The sequence below is a fragment of the Lethenteron reissneri genome, chromosome 42 (genome assembly GCF_015708825.2).
Source record: "Lethenteron reissneri isolate LAM-NWPU_2019-01 chromosome 42, ASM1570882v1, whole genome shotgun sequence".
NCBI classification, from domain to species: domain Eukaryota; kingdom Metazoa; phylum Chordata; class Hyperoartia; order Petromyzontiformes; family Petromyzontidae; genus Lethenteron; species Lethenteron reissneri.
This window is the reverse complement of record NC_083820.1, coordinates 5,137,302-5,153,341: the sequence shown is the minus strand read 5'-3', so window position 1 is coordinate 5,153,341 and position 16,040 is coordinate 5,137,302. Positions and strand designations below refer to the sequence as shown.

At 47.8% G+C, this 16,040-nt stretch overlaps 1 protein-coding gene across 1 annotated transcript in view; it reads right to left on the bottom strand.

Moving 5' to 3' along the window:
- The window catches only part of LOC133353086 (chorion-specific transcription factor GCMb-like), a 30,336-nt gene extending 17,552 nt beyond the window's left edge, over positions 1–12,784 (bottom strand). Inside the window, exon 1 of the mRNA XM_061569204.1 lies at positions 12,660–12,784. The gene's annotated coding sequence lies outside the window, so the exon portion shown is untranslated. The remainder of the gene's footprint in view (positions 1–12,659) is intronic.
- Positions 12,785–16,040: the final 3,256 nt, after the last annotated feature.

Sequence of the window (16,040 nt, the reverse complement as noted above, 5' to 3'; positions counted from 1 at the left end):
GAAAAACTGGAAGACCCGGAGAAAAATCCATGCGGCCACGGGGAAAAAAATGCAAACTCCAAATATACAGCAGGCGTCAGGATTCGGGATCGAACCCACGACCTCCTGTATACCCGGCGAGGTGGTTAACATCTCACCATCGTGACACACACGGCAGCGATATGTTGGTGAAACAAGCGGACTACTGCACTCAGCACCCTGGATGCTGCCGTGGAATGGCTTACAACGATAACACACCAATGTAGCCATGCTAATGGCGTTGATTTTTTTTGTTCGTTCAAAAGCCACACGAAAGAATAAGTCGCCACGTCGTGTAGCAGTTGCCACTACTCCACTGGAGGCGGAAGTGTTTGGCCACGAGACTTGAAGCATTGTGGGACGTCAGGCTGAGTCGGCCCTATGAGTGAAACCGATCAACCAACCTACGGGACGTCATCTTTGGGATACTTAATTGGAACATTCGGATTTTTGGTAAATACAATTTTCGGATGAGTGGGTGGGTGGGGGAGTGTATAGTGGCGGCCGTCGCTTGAGACCTCGATATTGATATGTACCAGAGAAAATAAATGCAATGTTTTAATGCAACTATTAATTATTAATGTAGGGCCCTATTTAAATAAAGGTTCGAGATCCGCCTCTGAGTCACAGACAGCACGAATGTTAAGTAAATATGTGCTACTCGGGTGGGACAGCAGTGCTCCCACTGATGCAAACATTATAAGTTCAAATCCTCGCCAGGGTCGACTGGGCCCCAATCTCACTCAGGGGCCGGGACTGGTTTAATCGCATCTGCAGGTCACCTGCAGGTCACATGTGCAGGTCACCTGCAGGTCAGGTGTAGGTCAACACACGTGTATTGTTGCTTGCTTCTTCTTTTGCACGACGGGGGCCGTGAACTTCGCTCCCACACTCTTTTTATTTCTCTCCCCAAGTTCGTATAACCATGCTCAATGCAAGTAACGTATTTATTTTTACACGCTCATCTATTTCACCCTTAATAGCGCCGTTTGTTGCTGGTCGCTTGGCGTTTCGAGCTTGTTCTGTTTGTGCTCAGCGTTTAAGTTGTACGTATGTATGTATGTAGAACTTCTTTCGCAACGCACGTATGCCAACCGCGCTAATCGGAGGTGCGGGGGAAGGACAACAAACTGAACACAAAAAAGCAGTTCCAAAGAAATGCGTTTTCAACCGATATTTTAAAAGTGCATAGCGCCAGCGGCTTCCTAATATCGGAAGGAAGAGCGTTCCAGACGGCCGCAGAAGCGCATCTTCGCTCAATGGTTAACCAAAAGCCGCTTCTGCGAGGATGACCGGAGTTTGCGTGATGGTTTATGCTCCTTGATGCGATCAGCAAGGTAGTGTGTGGCTCATTTATGGCAAGCACTGTGTGTGTAATGAGTGCGACCTACAGTAATGAGCCATTGGTGGGAAATTCCACATTTCAAAGGCGGGGGCGCAGTGGTTATCGCCCTGCGCTACGAACCTGGCGACCCGAGTTTCATTCCCGCTGACTGTCAACACCAGCGACGATTATTGCTAACCTGTTACCCAACGGCATAATCCTTATTACATGCTGTTTTGTAAAATAGCGTTCATATTGTACGTTATATCTTATAGATAAGTACTGTTCTGCAATGCTGCTTCCGTTTTAAAATTAATCTTGCGATGGCAAACTGTTACATTGAGGTTGTGGGTTCAATCCCGACCCTGACGCCTGTATATTTGGAGTTCACGTGTCTCTCTCCCCGTGGTCGCGTGGATTTTTCTCCGGGACCTCCTTTTTTCCCCCTCCACATTTAAAATCAACATCACGCGTTTAGAGTATTTGGTTGCTATACATTTCCACATGATAAGCCACTTCGTTGAGCTATCATTTGTGGCCAGGTCGCCTCTGAAAAGAGCTGTGGAGCTCAGTGGGCCTTACCTGGTAAAAGAATACATATGTTTTCGCCGGGTCCTCCAATTATTCCCTCCGCATTGAGAATCAACATGCATTGAGCATTTGGCTGCTATACATTTCCACAACCGAAACAATATATAGTTCAAATCAAAATACAGAACGGTGATTTCAAAATGCAAAACATACGAGACGGACACGAATGAGTTGAGCGATTTTACTCAACCCGAGGTAAACAACTTGATCATATAGTTCAATTTAAAAAGGGAGCTTAACAACATGTAAGCCGCAATTATACTCAAACAATTCCACGCAGGAGTGTAATTTTTTGTCTCTCTTATTTAAATTGCCCATAAAATTGGGCTCATTATAGACCAATGAGCAATACGGCGAGACGCACGCAAGAGATTGCAATAACAAGACGCAATCGTGGCGTATTTCAGCTCAAGTGGCAATTAGCCATGGGTAAGATGCGTGCTGTGGTAGATAGCGCAGTATATTGTAAAAAAAAAAACACACGAGTATTAACAATTGATCTACATCCACACAAGTAAATGCAGTAAATAAAAAAAAACTGTGGAAGGCCACACATGCACGCGACCCGCGCTACCATTTGTGCGTGTGTGTATATAGATATGCAATGTGTGGGGAGCGGTGGTGCAGTGGTTAGCGCACTGCACCATGAATCCGGCGACCCAAGATCGTTTTCCGCAGTGGCAAATATTTGAACCGGCCCTGAGCGTCGCCTAGGTGGACTCAGCCTTAAATTGGTACCTGATTCGGTGTGAAAACATCAGCTAGTGGGGAGACAAAGGCGGCCGGGCGTAGTGTTGGCCACCCGCCGTGTCGGTCTTCATAGCACTTGCCTCGACCGCCTGCTAAAGACCGTACGGAGCCACTGTTTGCCGTGGTTGCACACCGCGTACGAATGTGTCGTGGTGGTCGTCGTATTACAAAGTTCTCGGACTACTCTGCCATTCCGTCACTCGCACTCGCCGTGACGGCCCAATGCCCGATAATTGCCAATATATTTGAATTGGCAATGAACTTCAATTGCCGATATGGTGACTCTGATTGTTGATAATTCGCGCACGCACCGCGGTCACTATTTTGTCTCTCGGTGTAATTCCAAGCACGCGTTTAAATATGGAATATATACTGACAAAAAGAATATGTACTGACAAAAAGAAGATGTACTTACAAACGCAAGCACACACGCGCGCGCGCACGTACACTACTCTATTTGCTACACGTATAGAGTATAAAAACATATAACTAGTTTGTGTGTGTACAAATGTGGGGTGGGGGGTGGGGGGGATAGTGTAATAACATCGATGGGACCTTTTTTTGCCGGTATCTATTCTTTTTTTCATCGGTCTAATCATGCATCACACAGCCCACGTGTTCATTCACTGCTGGATCGAGAGCTTCCCGTACTGCGTCGTTCATGGCGATTTTTTTTGCCATGCTTCACCGCGCTGGTCATGAAGGTTTGGGAGGAACGGGGGGGGGGGGGAGAGAGACGAGTTCCTGACAGCTCGCCACTGATGTTAGCCGTGGCCCGGACTCAAACTCTGGCGGGGCAGGGGTTGATATGTGCGCTAACCGATGTGACACCGCTCCACCAAAAAATCCACGTACACTTACATGGTGCGTAATTACAGCGTATGGACATAGACGTATATAGGTATGCCGTATTTATATATAGTATTCAAATACGTGTGTCCTATAGAATGTGCACGTGTATGTTGTTCGTGTGTTGAATCTGTCAAGTACTGGACATATATACACCGCGTTATTACATAGGTGTGCACGTTGCTGTAGACCCACTGCGAATGTTGACATTGACAAACTTCAATATGAATGTACAGGATATATACACACACACACATCGCATTTACATCCATATGTATGTGTATGCAGTATATACAGTATATAAATACACAGATCCCCCGTATGTCCTTCACAGACTGTTGGGGCAAATACTGTTCGCAAACACATAATACAGTATATATATATATATACACACACACGCCACAAAACATATACATTTACGTGCTGTTCTACATGTCTAAATCAGGCGAATTTTATGTGCGTTGTGTATGAATGTGCGTGTGTGTGGTAGTGTAGTGGGTAGCGCGCTGCGCTGCGCTACGGACCTGGCGACCCGGGTTCGATTCCCGCTGACGGCCCAACACCAGTGACGATTATCTGAATCGGTCCTGGGCCTCCCCTAGGTCGACTCGGTCGCAAATGACAACTTGGTGCGGTGTGTAAACGTCGCTACTGGGGAGACAAAGGCGGTCGGGCGTGGTGCTGGCCACCCACCCCCTCGTGTGCCGTGTCGGCCTTCATAGGTGCACGTTAACAGCACTTGACCCAATAGTCTGTTAAGGCTATAGGGGGGATCTTTGTCTTTGTGTATTTGTTTGTGTACAAGCAGCGCGCTAACACAAATTTTTGTTCACTCGCTCTTACTGTTAGCATGCCTAAGAGCAATTTTATTTATATAAGAAACTCATTTACAAATGATTACTTGAACATGTATGTGTAATAATATACAATACTAATAATACTGCCCAACCCGTTCTCAATCCGGCAGCGGATTGGTCATGGAGAGAACAGACTTCGCCAGCAACAAACAGCACACATATTCAACGTTCCACACATTTGAAAGTTTAGCTTAGTCGGGGCATGACAAAAAAAAGTTAATAACTGTAGCCAAACTTAGCGGACGCACGATAATATCGTTTTATGTACAATGTCCTTGACAGCTAATACAACTGCAAAAAATGTTTGTTTTAAAATATGTTTACTCGGCGTGTTTACAATTTACTAGTACTGCCCGCGTGATCGCGTGGGATATAACTCAACAGGACTGCAAGCGACGTGAATTTCGTGCTGTTTGTTTCCCAATGACACTCGCCGGTCTGACCTTCAATCGACAACAATTATAATGATAATATGACATACGGATAACATAAACAGCATCAGCAACGATATTAGTGTATTATAATATATCGACGCCAACAACAATATGACAGTGTAACATAGCAACAATATGAACAACAATAATCCATACACACAAACTTTATTCTACAACATGTATTGTTCGCGTACATAGTACCTGCTATCTTGCACAATGTACATATATACATTTCCATTGTATGGGAAATGTATACAACTAATTATTGTATATACACATATACCCCTACTTAGACACAGCACATTGGAGCAACTTGCTTTGCGTTGGTGTGTTAATTAGTGTGTTAATTAGTGTTTTAATTAGCGCGTTAATTAGTGTGTTAATTTCGTGTGTTATTTAGTGTGTTAGTTAGTGTGTTAAATAGTATGTTAATTAGCGTGTTAATTCGTGTGTTAATTAGTGTGTTAGTGTGTTAATTAGTGCGTTAGTTAGTGTGTTAATTAGTCTGTTAATTAGTGTGTTAATTAGTCTGTTAATTAGTCTGTTAATTAGTGTGTTAATTGTGTATACGCAGTCGATGGGTCACACGCAGTATAATGCAACTCGCAATAAATGTAACGTTCAATGAATGAAACGCGAAATGAATGAAACGCGCATTTGACAAAAATATTGTGACCGTCTGCAGTATTAAAAACAACCCCACTACAATCTCGAGTGTAAAGCTACTTCCTACTACTCACACCAACAGATACCATTCGTGTTTATAGTGTTTGGATTTGTGAAGGCACTAAGTGCGATTGTATCTCGAGATCACGTGTGTGTGTGTGCATACCTGTGTGTGTGTGTTTATATATACATCCGCACTGGGGAGACAAAGGCGGCCGGGCGTGATGCTCGCCACCCACCCCCTCTTGTGACGAAGCGGCCTTCATAGCTGGTCGCTTAAAAGGACTTGCCCCAATAGCCTGTTGAAGGCTATATGGGGGATCTTTGTCTCTGTGTGTGTATGTGTATGTATGTATCTGTGGTGAGCGTGGTGATGAACGTACTTCGCTGCAAGCCAGGCAATACAACACCACGGCCACCTGGGCTCGGTTCCCGACTCGCGGCCAACTTGAGTGTACAATATCTGAACCAGCCTCGTCTAGGTATACTCAGCCTTTAAAGACAAAGGCGGCCGGGGGTGGTGCTGGCCACCCACCCCTTGAGCTTCCCCAACAGCCAGTTAAGGCTTGGGGCAGGGTGGGGGTGAAGAGGGGGGTAGGAGGGGGGGTGAAGAAGGGGGGAGAGGGGGGGTCCTTGTCTTGTAAGAGAAAGTAACTCCAACAGCGGCAAGCGCATCACAATGTCTGGTGTGTACGTGTGGACGTGCCCGTGTGCGTCTGTGTGCATGTGTGCGTCTGTGTGTGTATGGTGTGGGGAGCGGTGGTGTAGCGGTTCGCGCCCTGCGCTACGAACCCGGCGACCCGAGTTCGATTTCTGCTCACGGCCAACACCAGTGACGATTATTTGAACCGGTCATGGGCCTTCACTAGGTCGACTCAGCCTCAAATGAGTACCTGGCGCGGTGTGTAAACATCGCCACTGGGGAGACAAAGGCGGCCAGGCGTGGCGTTGGCCACCCACCCCCTCGTGTGCCGTGCCGGCCTTTATAGGTGCTCGCTAACAGCACTTGTCCCCAACAGTCTGAGGCTACACGGGGGGGGGGGGGGGATCTTTGTCTTTCATGCATGGGGTGACACCGTGCCCGGGTAGGAAGAGAAAGTGCAGCAGCAGCAGCGGCCCCTTAATAGTTAGTAGAGTGCACATCGTTGCCTTGCCCTGCAGTGCCACCGCGCTCGCCTGTCGCGTTCATTAGCGGCAGTGGAGACACAGAGAGAGACACACAGAGAGAGACACAGAGAGAGAGAGACACAGAGACACACAAAGAGACACAGAGAGAGAGAGACAGAGAGAGACACAGAGAGAGGAGGCCGTGTGCTCGGTGGCAGATGACGGGGAGCTCTGCGTGCAGTTATGAGCTACCCGTCGGAGGCCGTTGGACTGCGAGAAGGGCTGCGTGCAGAGCGAGAGAGAGCGAGAGAGTGACCGAGAGAGTGACCGTGAGAGAGAGAGAGTGACCGAGAGAGTGAGCGAGAGAGTGAGAGAGAGAGTGACCGAGAGAGTGACCGAGAGAGAGAGAGTGACCGAAAGTGACCGAGAGAGTGACCGAGAGAGTGACAGAGAGAGTGACCGAGAGAGTGACCGAGAGAGTGACAGAGAGAGTGACCGAGAGAGTGACCGAGAGAGTGACCGAGAGAGTGACCGAGAGAGTGACCGAGAGAGTGACCGAGAGAGTGACCGAGAGAGTGAGAGTGACCGAGAGAGTGACCGAGAGAGTGACCGAGAGAGTGACCGAGAGAGTGACAGAGAGAGTGACCGAGAGAGTGACCGAGAGAGTGACCGAGAGAGTGACAGAGAGAGTGACCGAGAGAGTGACCGAGAGAGTGACCGAGAGAGTGAGAGTGACCGAGAGAGTGACAGAGAGAGTGACCGAGAGAGTGACCGAGAGAGTGACCGAGAGAGTGACCAAGAGAGTGACCGAGAGAGTGAGAGAGAGAGAGTGAGAGAGAGAGTGACCGAGAGTGACCGAGAGAGTGACAGAGAGAGTGAGAGAGAGAGTGACCGAGAGAGTGACCAAGAGAGTGACAGAGAGAGTGACCAAGAGAGTGACCGAGAGAGTGACCGAGAGAGTGACCGAGAGAGTGACAGAGAGAGTGACCAAGAGAGTGACCGAGAGAGTGACCGAGAGAGTGACCGAGAGAGTGACCGAGAGAGTGACAGAGAGAGTGACCGAGAGAGTGACCGAGAGAGTGACCGAGAGAGTGACAGAGAGAGTGACCGAGAGAGTGACAGAGAGAGTGACCGAGAGAGTGACCGAGAGAGTGACCGAGAGAGTGACAGAGAGAGTGACCGAGAGTGACCGAGAGAGTGACCGAGAGAGTGACCGAGAGAGTGACCGAGAGAGTGAGAGAGAGTGACCGAGAGTGACCGAGAGAGTGAGCGAGAGAGTGACCGAGAGTGACCAAGAGAGTGACCGAGAGAGTGACCGAGAGAGTGACAGAGAGAGTGACCAAGAGAGTGACAGAGAGAGTGACCGAGAGAGTGACCGAGAGAGTGACCGAGAGAGTGACCGAGAGAGTGACCAAGAGAGTGACCGAGAGAGTGACCGAGAGAGTGACCGAGAGAGTGACCGAGAGAGTGACAGAGAGAGTGACCGAGAGTGACCGAGAGTGACCGAGAGAGTGACCAAGAGAGTGACCGAGAGAGTGACCGAGAGAGTGACCGAGAGAGTGACCGAGAGAGTGACCGAGAGAGTGACCGAGAGAGTGACAGAGAGAGTGACCGAGAGAGTGACCGAGAGAGTGACAGAGAGAGTGACCAAGAGAGTGACCGAGAGAGTGACCGAGAGAGTGACCGAGAGAGTGACCGAGAGAGTGACAGAGAGAGTGACCGAGAGAGTGACCGAGAGAGTGACCGAGAGAGTGACCGAGAGAGTGACAGAGAGAGTGACCGAGAGTGACCGAGAGAGTGACCGAGAGAGTGACCGAGAGAGTGACAGAGAGAGTGACCAAGAGAGTGACCGAGAGAGTGACAGAGAGAGTGACCGAGAGTGACCGAGAGAGTGACCGAGAGAGTGACCGAGAGAGTGACAGAGAGAGTGACCGAGAGAGTGACCGAGAGAGTGACCGAGAGAGTGACCGAGAGAGTGAGAGAGAGAGTGACCGAGAGAGTGAGCGAGAGGTGGGGGTTTACATAAAGCAAAGTAAAAAATTAAAAAAATTACGAAATGATGAACGAAGCAAAGTGCCGACTACACCGAGCACCTTCTTGTTTCCACTGATCGTAAAAAAAAAGAGAGAGAGAGAGAGCTCCCGGTGCCTTGTGGCGAGGTCACCGCTGTTGACGAAAAGCCACCGCAGATCCCTCCCTCTCCACAAAGGGCCGGACACGGGGGCTTAAAAGCAACAACCAAAAAACAACAACTCCGCATCCATCTCTCTCTCTGTGCCGACACTACCTGCCAGCCAGCATCAGGCGATGATGATGATGATGATCCACCACTGCCCCATCACCTCCAACCCGCAACCCACAACCCCTTACAACGCACGCACACACAGACACAGACACGCGTGCAAGTGCAGAGAGTAGAGAAAGCAGAGAGAGAGCGCACACACACGCGCACATAAACGATTCCCTTTGTCTCTCAGTTGAAACGCCGCTTTGGTAAAATACAAAAACGGAGTGCGGCGAACGATAGGCGAGGTAATAGCCCGCGACGCTCTTCACTCGCGCTCTGGGTGCCCGTGAAGAACTTCAAAGGCAGCCCGCTTGCATGCACGTTGTGTGTGCGTGTCGCTCGGCACACACACGCACGTGTGGGGAGCGGTGGTGTAGCGGTTAGCGCGCTGCGCTATGAACCTGGCGACCCGGGTTCGATTCCCGCTCACGGCTACTAACACCAGTGACGATTATCTGAACCGGTCCTGGGCCTCCCCTAGGTCGACTCAGCCTTAAATGAGTAACTGGTGCGGTGTGTAAACATCGCCACTAGGGAGACAAAGGCGGGTCGGGCGTGGTGCTGGCCACCCACCCCCTCGTGTACCGTTCCGGCCTTCATAGGTGCTCGCTAACAGCACTTGCCCCTACAGTCTGTTCAGGCTATACGGGGGATCTTTGTCTTTTGTCAGTACGTACGAACGCGTTGCGGGGGAGGGGGGGCGAGTAGTGGTTAGCGCATGAAGAGTTCGATTCCCGCTCGCGACGGCCAAATAGCCGTGGCGAATATTTGAATCGTTCCTGGGCCTCCCTTGCTCACTCGGTCGATTAATTCCTTAAATGAGCACCTGTTGCGGTGTGTAAACGTCAGCGTCGGGGAGACAAAGGCGGCCTGGCGTGGTGTTGGCCACCCAATCTTTCGGGTGCCCGTTCGTTAACAACGTGGTTGGCCACGTAACGGTGCGAAGATTCTACATACATATATAGGTAGTTGCCCCAAGTCTGTTAAATACTATGGGAGGGAGGGGGGGAGGTGTATTTGCCTTTGTCCATACAAACTATATCCCAAATGCGTCCGAACTCGTCAGATCTCTATAGGTTTCGTCGGGTATCTGGGAATTTCACGGTGTTCTTGTCCACTCAGACTGTGGAGCGGCTTGAGATAGCAAAATAATAGCGGTGGATTATCTAATTTATCTTTGTGGAGCTTTGATTGTTACCCGTTCGTATACGTGGTGGGGTTTCTCCGAATACTACAATTTCTTTCCCACATGCCAAACACGCAAACGTAACATGGCCATATGTCCTCAATGCAGGATTCTCCTGAGAACGAGTTTCCAGACTCAGTGAGGTTTTACTGGTCACATCAATATTACACATTCTGTTCGGGGTTGAGCGGTGGCGCAGTGGTTAACACACTGCGCTATGAACCCGGCAACCTGAATTCGATAGCTAGCTACCAATAAACTAGACTATAATGAAGTTCTTACCAGCTAAGACCCACTGAGCCGTACAGCTCTTTTTCAGAAGCGACCTGGCCACAAATGATAACTCAGCGAAGTGGTTCATCAAGTGGACATTTATAGCGGCCAAGAAATAAATCGACGTGACCACGGGGAGAGAGACACGCAAACTCCAAATATACAGCAGCAGGCGTCAGGGTCGGGATCGAACCCACGACCTCCTGCATACCAGGCGAGGTAGTTAACATTTCCTAGCCACCGTGATGATGATGATGAGAGAAGACACGCAAACTCCAAATATACAGCAGCCGGCGTCAGGGTCGGGATCGAACCCAGGAACCTCCTGCATACCAGGCGAGGTAGTTAACATCTCCTAGCCACCGTGATGATGATGATGAGAGAGAGACACGCAAACTCCAAATCTACAGCAGCAGGCGTCAGGGTCGGGATCGAACCCTCGACCTCCTGCATACCAGGCGAGGTAGTTAACATCTCCTAGCCACCGTAGCTCCCTGGATAACGTCAGCTGTGAGTAATACCTGGACTGGGCATGGCCTCCCTTTGACCAACCTGCACTGAGCAGCGTGGTGGAGTATTGTAAATATCAATACCCCAGCACTGACATGGGGGTTGGGGGACGCTTTCATCCAGCAGTGGATGGATCAAGGGTTGTTATTCTGTGTAACCCATACCTACGTGACATTACCGAAAAAACCTAAGGGTGTGAATCCTTACAGTCACGAAAGCTTCAAATCTAGAATTAACCCATAACACACGGGTTTGTCCCGTTCGTTAATTATTGCTGGCCAGCCACTGCGCACATTTGACTGACCATGCACTCTTCTGGAAAACAGAAGACGCATTGCTCAACAATTCTCAATTGACCCACTCCGCCCCCCACCACTTTTATTTCAATTCAAATAAATCAGCACCCCACCCACGCTGCGTGACCGATTGATCACCAGGTCCATTGCAAAGTGTGCCACCGCTCACCCTTGAAGAAATACATCCTTATTCTTGGTTCTTTCGGTAAAGTCACGTAGAAGGGAAACAATAAAATAATACAAATATAAAACAATACAATTCTCACGACGTTTCGATTGCAAAAAGTGGCGGTTTCAAATTTTCTTGCTGTGGATTTCACACCTGATGATGATTGCTTGTGTTGCAATCGAAACGTCGTGATAATTGTATTGTTTAAATTTATTATTACTTTATTGTTTCCCTTCCAAGTGACTTTACCGAAAGAACCAAGCATATGAATTCCTGCAGTCACGAAAGCTTTAAATCAAAAGACATCCTTCTCAAGAGCAAGGTCATTCCCAGGTGATAACGAGATTACTCAACCAATCCAGGCGGATTACACGCGCACGTGTAAAGAGATATTTAATCTGACACCAGCCTGCTCTGTACGAACTGCAGTTATAATAATAATAATAGCTCATGTGATGCCTCCATGTTAAACGTTATACGTACGGTACGAAAGAAGTTCAAAATACAGTTTAACACATAGGCTTTCGCGACCAATATTATCCATAATAGAGGGTTTTTTGGGGGTTTCATAGCGTAAATATACTTCAATTGTTAATGTTGTGGGTTTACTCTCCAACACACCGGTATGCTGAACTAGTAACGAATTGGCATGTTTCATTTACGTGACGACCCTTACTAATTGTGTGTGTCGGGTGGTGGCGGGTTTAACGACACATTTATATTTACGCGATCCAACCCCAATCCCCTCCTCCCCCACCTCTATTACGTATACACACATACGATTATTGCGGGTGTGTGTGCCGTAATTCCGTGACCGTGGAATTGATTACATAGTCAGAATGATATAAACGTACTGCAATTCCTCCGATTTACGTCGTCCCCCCTTTGAAGTCGTTTCGCGAGTTCCTCTTCACGTTAACAACACCGCCATCTGAATTTTGCGTCGCCTCAACCCCCCACACAGCATCGTCCGTCCCGTCTCGTTACCCGTCGCTCCAGGCGTCGCCTCCACCCTGTAGATCGCTCGGATTGACGTCGTCTCGATATTCGTCGTCGCGCATTTCGGCGAACGCTAACCCCCGACGTTAAGCGGGGGTCACCACTGCGTCCGTATCCGTCATTTCAAGCCGCTCTACTGCGACGATACTTTCCTACGCCGATCTGCGCGGGTCGGTGGAAGAAACTCACCTGGCGTGGGGAACGCACGGCTCTTGTCCAGGTGACTCCAGCCACACACGCGACGCAAAATATTCGGAGTGACATCCGAGAACGAGGCAAGCGCTTAGCGAGAGGAACGCACACCACGGAGATGGAGCGACGGAGCCTATAGATGGGATCTTACATCGCAGCAGCCGTGAGCGTTGTCGATGGCTTGCGGAGGAGGCCTTCATCCAGCAGTGGACTGATTACGACTGCTGCTGCTGCCGCTGCTGATGATGTAATTTCAAATGATGCATCCAGGACGCGAGTGAACGAGAGACCCTGTGAGAATCACACTTGACAGGGTACACATTCCCAACAATAGTTTGCGGGCGAGTGCATAGTCAGACGCAACCAAACCGTTTAAAAACAATCTCTTCTTTCTCTTTCTCTGTTAAACACGAGACCCTTTTTGGTGCGCATAACATTACCCGTGCAATGTAACTGCAGTGCAATATTTATCTCTCTCACTTAGCACAACGTTGATGGCTTAAGTAGTTATTACGCTTTCTTTGTGCATTCAAGTTACACTCGACAACACTGTTGTGTTGTACACTGTGGCCCACTGTGGTGAACATCCAGATATAACGTGTACAAATTCAACCTTTGCCGTTCGTTTAAACCTGAAGTGTGCAATTAGGGCAGCAAAATGGATTTTTTACACGGAAGATTTGGGGGGAAATCAATTTAACAAATCGTCAACTCTTCCCGAAATTCCTCCAGGCGATCCAAAATATTGCTGCCAGACTTTTCACCAGCCACCCCCAATACCACGATCCCTCTACTCGCTCCTGATCCAGTCACGGATCAATATCAAGACCCTTCGTGGACCTGCTACTCACTGCCTTCAGATACCGGTCTCCTCTCGTCTCACTCTACTCCCCTCCGTACTCTCTGAGCTCTGGCAACCCATGCCATCATCTGTCGAGGCCCCGCATTGAATCTTCACTCAGTCGGAGGTCGCACGTTCTCTTCTGTTGACCAGACAGGTCCCTTCCCCCAGCAATCCGTGCTGTCGACTTCCTGCCCCAGTTCAAGTCCAGGCTCAAGACATTTCCTCTTCTCATCTGCCGAGAACTGCACGTGTCTCCTTTTTTTTTAATAGAAAATAAATATGCTCACTTTGATGCACTGCATGTAGGAGATGCGCTGAACATGCAACAGACGCCGTATACATCTACCATCGTACTGTGGATGTCAAATTCGGTGGAGGCGTTGGCACCGTTTTTTCCACTACGGCCACGTTTCGCAGCAAGGCAACTGAGTGCACAGAGGCTCATCCATGCGCCACATTTGGTGCCTGAGTTATACATGGACTGACGGACAAACCGTGACGACAACGATGACGATGATGATGATGAAGGAAACACGTGTCCTCTGATATATCAATCGTGGAACCTTACCTATTTTAAAAAATTCAGCCATCCGTCAATTGACGTCCCTCGCAAGCAATGACAACCATCAACCCAACCAATGTCTGCACATTAGACTTCTTTCCAGGATAAGGTCACGCCGTCTCAAGAGGGGCATATTTGTTGTAAAAAGGGGCATTAAAAAAATACAGACTATTTGTGTATTGTTCTTCCTTCTGCTGCGGTTGCTTCTGGCTTTTATAATCATCAGTGCCAGTGTGGGAAGACGAACGGCGCCATTCTTAAGGAGCACAGCGAAAACTGATAGTACGACACGAAACTGAAGTAGTTGACAATGACCTTCACCCGTGAATACAATACCGAACTTATCCTTAGGTTTTATTCGGTAAAGTTACGTAGGTACCGAAAAAAAAAAAAACCTAAGGATATGAATCATTGCAGTCACGAAAGCTTCAAATCTAGAATTAATACCGAACTTAATGATTCCATCCAAAGACTCGATCCAATAAGTAACTCAAACCATCTTCTTGGTTCTTTCGGTAAAGTCACGTAGAAGGGAAGTAATAAAATAATAAAAATAAAAATAATAAAATAAAAGAATTCTATTATATTATTTAATTATATTATTATATTATTTTATTATGTTTTATTTTTATTATTTTATTACTTCCCTTCTACGTGACTTTACCGAAAGAACCAAGAAGATGAATCCCTGCAGTCACGAAAGCTTTAAATCGAAATTTAACTCAAACCAGTCTGGCATTAACCTCAATAAAGTAATGATTTATGTTATTTTTAGTGTCATTAGGCTTAATAGCAATACCGGTTCAACTGTCCCCATTCAATAAAATCCCAGCAATGTAAACAACAACCCAAAGAGACATTTTTTGTTTTTACCATTCGCTAATGGCCATTCAAAGATGCGTAGCTACAAAGGGTACGTATAATAATAAAAATAAAAATATTAATAAATAAAATGCACCCCTTCCCTCATAACTTCAACCCAAAAACCACACAGAAACATCCCCCCGCGTGTGCCTTTGCCGCCCCTATGTCCCGGGCTGCCTGCTCGCAGGTGCGCCGCCTCTATCACCGCTTGCACGGCTGCGCATGGGGGAGCAGCATCGCTTGTGAACACTGCACCACGATGGGACAAGAGAGAGAGAGAGAGATCTGCAGTGTGGGGGGCCAGACAGTCCAGTGCAGTGTGCTTCAATCATTTTCAGAGTGGGGGAGTGGAGGGAGAAGTTCAAGTTCAAGTTCATTTATTTGGTGTGGCCCTGTGAGCCATTCGGCTCTTGAATCGGGTGCAACCGCAACAAACAGAAAACAAAAACATGAACAAGAAAACATCTTAAAGTCACGTAGAAGGGAAGTAATAAAATAATAAAAAATAAAACATTCAGACGCTATCTCCCCGACAGACCTGGTCTTCACCTGAGGACGGCTGCTTGCGTTGTGGCCGAAACATCGTGAGAATTATTTTATTATGTTTTATTTTTATTATTTTATTACTTCCCTTCTACGTGACTTTACCGAAAGAACCAAGAAGATGAAGCCCTGCAGTCACGAAAGCTTTAAATCGAAATCTTAAAGTGACTATGTGCAAACAGAAAATCCAAGAAAAGACAGCAAAATATTGCAGAAAAAGCACCGTACACCAACACTGTGTGTAAAAATCCCAGAGAAGGGGGGGGGGCAATGTAGCCGATACGACATCATCAGTGTGAGGGCTGCCACACGTTTTGAAACCAGCATGTTGGGGTGTTTTCACTTTTGTGTATTTTTTGGTGGGGGGGGGGGGGGGGCACGCGTCAGGGGCCGCACTAAGGGTCACCAGGGGGCCACCAGTGCGACTGTAATTGTGACTTATAATAACAAAAACGAAAATGTTGATCAAGCAGCCTGTGTGCTGCGTATTCGGTATTGATATAGCAAGGTGCAGAGGCTGAACAAGTCTTTACATAGTAATTGTTCATTAAGTTACATGGAAATACTTCATTTGCTCAAGACTGAAACTACAGTCGGTAATTGGCTACCTACTTCTGTATATGGCAGCTATATGAGTAATACAGTACTATTCAGTATTGACCTCCATTCCATGTGGAATAATGCAGCTTCATACAAATGCAGTGTTTGGAGTGTGAATT